This window comes from Ipomoea nil, unplaced genomic scaffold (assembly GCF_001879475.1).
Source record: "Ipomoea nil cultivar Tokyo-kokei standard unplaced genomic scaffold, Asagao_1.1 scaffold3321, whole genome shotgun sequence".
Lineage (NCBI taxonomy): Eukaryota > Viridiplantae > Streptophyta > Magnoliopsida > Solanales > Convolvulaceae > Ipomoea > Ipomoea nil.
The window spans coordinates 5525647-5530474 of NW_017619749.1; the positions used below are offsets into that span (position 1 = coordinate 5525647).

The 4828-nt window shown below is 32.1% G+C and overlaps 1 long non-coding RNA gene across 1 annotated transcript; it reads left to right on the forward strand.

Annotated features, from left to right (window-relative positions):
- The first annotated feature begins 711 nt into the window (after positions 1 to 711).
- LOC109169936 lies at positions 712 to 4616 on the forward strand. Its single transcript, XR_002052302.1, has 3 exons — positions 712 to 722; positions 1601 to 1604; positions 4385 to 4616. It is a non-coding gene; the product is annotated as an uncharacterized LOC109169936 (long non-coding RNA).
- Positions 4617 to 4828: the final 212 nt, after the last annotated feature.

The window sequence follows — 4828 nt, forward strand, 5'->3', positions numbered from 1 at the left end:
CTTCTTTGTAACCTCTTTCCCTACTTAATCGAATTTCCCTATAATAAATGCCAACATTGAAATGAGATCCCGGCCTATGTCACACTCCTATCACTAAAACAGTAAAACCTCCACCTGACTCATCTCTAATAGCTTTTTGCACTACCATCAATGTCTGCTTTAATACTTTTTCCCATTGGATTCGTCCATAATTAGCTTCAAACGCAACTGACATTTTTATTCTACCATATTTGTACCCCTAGCTAAAATCGGTCTATATATAGTAAATAGGAAATCATTATTATTTTTTATTTAAGAAAACACTAATTTTTATAATAATGAAATATTATTTAGAATCACAATTAAGGATCTTTTGGAAAAAAAAAAGACTTCGAAAAAATAAATTATTTTTTAAAAAATATTTTCTTTTTCCGTGTTTAACTGCACAGCAACAAACTGTCTTTGTGTGTTTTGTTCATTTTCTAAAAAAATATGTAGAATTGTATAATTAGACATTTTAAATATTTTATTTAGAATATAAAAATATTTATAAATAATATTAAAATAATACTCCGTATTATTTATTTATTTATTTATTTATTTTTAAAAAGCTAGTTTCCGCTGAAAACCAAAACAGCCGGAAACCATAGCTATTATAGTTTATGGTGGAAACCGGTTTTATGGTTTCCACCGGAAACTTTGTTCTAAGTGTGGCGAAAAATGACTAGATTTTCTTCCGATCCGTCAACTAAAAATATTTTTCATTGACTGAATTTTCCAATTGCATCCAAACACGGGAAACCCAGAAAATTATTTCCAGAATCATATTTCGAGTTTCCAAACACAGCCTAAGTTCATAATTTAAATCTCTTTTTGTTTGTATATTAGTACATTATTCGAAATTGTTGCTCAGTATTCTACAATATAGTAGTAAGTAATAGCTTAGTTAGCTTAGGTTATTAATTAATTAGTTGGAAGGAAAATATGGTTAAAAGCTATTGTCCTTTAGCTAGAGACTATAGAGTATGGACACAAGATTGTTGGACAAATTTGAATGCCAACTTTTGAAACCAAAAATACATGTAAGAGCATCTCCAAAGGTCAAGGTATCTCCAACGGTAAAAATTAACATCATCTCACCATTTCAGCAAAACAGACTCCGAATGTGAGAGGTAGAGTATATTTTCCATTTTGCCCTTGGTATTTTATAATTTCAAATGTATTCTTTATTTGTTTTATATGTGATTTTTATTTGTTGTTAAATACATATATTTAAAGTTTATATTATTAAATATAATAATAATAATAATAATAATAATAATAATAGTAATAATAATAATAGTAATAGTGTATATGCCGTCTAAAACAAAATATAACCAAATATCAATATAAATAATTTCACTATACTATTAAATATATAAAATACTTTCACAAGAACTTCTGTTTTTTCCACTTTTAGTCCTATGACTTTAGTGTCTCTGTCAACTTAGGTTCACAACTTTCATTCCTGACATATGTAGTGCTTGACTTTGATTTTTTTTTCCACTTCTAATCCTTCTGGTCATCTGAGGGACTACTTTTAATCGGAATCACTAAATTATCTTTTATATTTAGATTTAAGAGGGGTAAATAAGTCATTCACCATCACTTAAATAGTAAATAAAAAAATTAAAACTATTTAATTATCTTCTTCTTCCCGTATTTCATCTCCCTCTCTTACTGTAAGCACACATGTGAACAAAACCTTTACAAAATATTCTTCTCAATCAGCCAGGCCTGGACAAATTCAAGGAAGAACAAGTATAATATTGGCGTATTGGGGGTTATTGGTTAGTGCATATTTTATTGTCATGAAAAGATTGTTGGAAGCTCCATGACTGCAACTTGATCCTCTCCTCCTTCTTCTTCAACCTGCACTGCACTTTCATCCAACAACCATTTCTCAAGAAACGTTAATGGAGGAGGGTTATCATTATCATTACTTTCCTACACGTTCTGCTTATTATTCCCACTGCAACTCTCACTCTCCATTCCATTCATCAAGCTCCCAAACATCAGAATAGAATCCAAATACTCGTCCTTCGATATCACCCCATTGTTGTCGTTGCTCCCCGCTAATCCGCCGCCTCCGGGCTGTTCTGGTTTTCCTCCTCGTCCCGGCCGCCACCATGGGAGGTCGCCGCCGTCAACCCCTTGGATGAAGAAGACGAGGATGAAGCTCTCATCCACCCCTCCCTCCAGTAGCCTGGAAATGTTCTTCGCGCTCGAGGCATAGAGAGGAGATGATGAAGTGGCGATCTGTGGCCTGTCAGTGAAGCTATTCTTGGAGACAAGATGATGGTGACTTATTTACCCCTCTTAAATTTAAATATAAAAGACAATTTATTAATTCTGATTAAAAGTAATCGTTTAGATTGCCAAAAGGACTAAAAGTGGAAAAAATATCAAAGTCAAGCACTACTTATGTCAGGAATTAAACTTGTGAACTTAAATTGACGGAGACACTAAAGTCATAGGACCAAAAGTGAAAAAAAACTCCTATTTGATAATTAACTAGTATTAGATTCTTGTTCATGTTCACATGTGCGATCCAAATCAAACACACCCTAAATGGATACTGCACAGTTTCTGAGAGATGTTATATATGGGAGTCACTTCACAATTCACATGCCAAACCCATCATCTTTTTTTTTTTTTTTTTCAAAAAGCTAAGCTGTCTTCTTTAATTCCTCCCGAGCCCTTAATAAATAGAGCCATAGAGGTGTTGATTTTCCAAGGGCATCCTCAAAACCCCACTTCTACTCTCTAAAATGTCAAAGATATGTGTGTGTACGCGTATGTATGTATATTGTACCACATAAAAGATCAATCACTATTTTCAAAAAAAAAAAAAAAAAAAAAAAAAAAAGATCAATCACAAGGTATGATTGAGAGTTTTAATAAAAAAACACATGGTCAATTTTATAATTATTAAAAAAAATTAAAAGCGTGGTGTACGTGGCAAATTATACCATGGATTAGAGTCTACCTTGCATTATAAATCAAGGTCCAAAAATAACCTTCAGATTCTATATCTATAGTTGACACATTCTATACCTGCAATTGATAGTTTATGTACATGTAGCTATCATATTATGTCTCAGCAATTATCAAGTTATTTGTTCATACGTAAGAAACTGTTAACGATATGTACAAAATAGGTTAACTGAAGGTATGGAATGTTTAATCATAATTCACAATGCAATATGAACCCATATTGAACCCCTGGTCCATGGTATAACAATTGGGTGTATATACGCGAGATCACCCATATAAAATTATAATAGATGTGTCATCATACTACATAATAGTTGACAAAAAACTCACCAAATTTACTCATATATTTCATCAATTTTTCTCTATATTTTTTAAAATAAGATTTACATGAATTGTGTAATTTTAAAATAATATATAAATTACGGTGTAATATATAGTCGAAAATAATTTTCGTTTAAATAATGATAACATTAGTTCAATATTTTCATTTGGATTTATTATAAACTCAATTCATTTTTATTTTTGAATGTATATGGATGATAGGCTAAGAGCATCTCCAAGGGAGCTGCAAAATTGCATAATTCAACGCCAAAACACCAAATTTGCAAATATTGAGCTAATTTTGTCATTGTTTAAACTAAAACTAATTTGCAGTATATAAAATGAACTTCTAAATTGATAAAATCAATAATATAATTCTTATACTTTAATTTTATTTGTGAAGAAAAAAGGGAAAAATAAATTTAGATTAAAAGCAAAATACGAAAGAAAATATTAGTTTATTAAAATTTAAAAATTAGTGGCTGGGGTGCATCTTGCATTTTGCATGCAATAATATAATGTATTCAGCTTGCTTTTATGAAGACCGAAGAGAGAGAAGGTGATGGAATAATGTTACGTTGGGTAGGCCATCCATATGATAGTAGCTTGTAAAAAAGGGATTGTGTGTCTTTATGGAGTGAGAGTTGAGAATGATGTCAGCGGTGGAGTGTATATTCTTTGGACACTGGACCTAACCACATTTTCTGGTCAAATAATAATTAAAAGCTGAGAATGGCATGCAATCTTGAATATGGGAATTTGGTTATGGGTATTGATAGAAAGAGAAAAATTACAAATTTTGTTTCTCCATTATTTGTATTTAGTCAGTTTTGGTAATAATTATCAATAAATATTATACTATTGTTATCAGATATAGGGTTGCATTGCATGTATAGTGTAACCTAATGTGTGATTGAGTGAAAATGATTCATTCATCCTTAATCAAAGGTCGACTTCAATTACCGTCCATGTACGATCCATACTAGATCTGACCAATTGCCCATCCTACCTCCTCTACGTTCTTGACAGCCCATCTTTGTCTCGGTAGAGTCTTTCAGTGGCATGTTTCAGTCCTCTTCCCCATTACTTAGAAAAAGTGAGTCACCGGTTCAGGTACAAGATACTATCATTACCGCCTGAACAATTAGACATCCAACCCGTAATCGCAACGACCCAATTGCAAGAGCGGAGCTCTACCAACTGAGCTATATCCCCCGAGTCAAGTGGAGCATGCATGAAGTAGTCAGATACTTCTTCTATTCTTTTCCCTGGCGCAGCTGGGCCAAGTGTTTAATTTTTGACTTTGAGTATGGAACAATCTTAAATCTTTAGGCCAGTTGTGGTGTTATATGTAGAGTAATACTATATATACTCCCACTTTTTACTTCATTTTGTACTTCCTACTGAAGTGTCATTATTTGATTGGTTTAAATAACAGAGTGGACCACTATTTTTCTTCATTCACTTAAATTTTGGAGTTCTACTACATAGA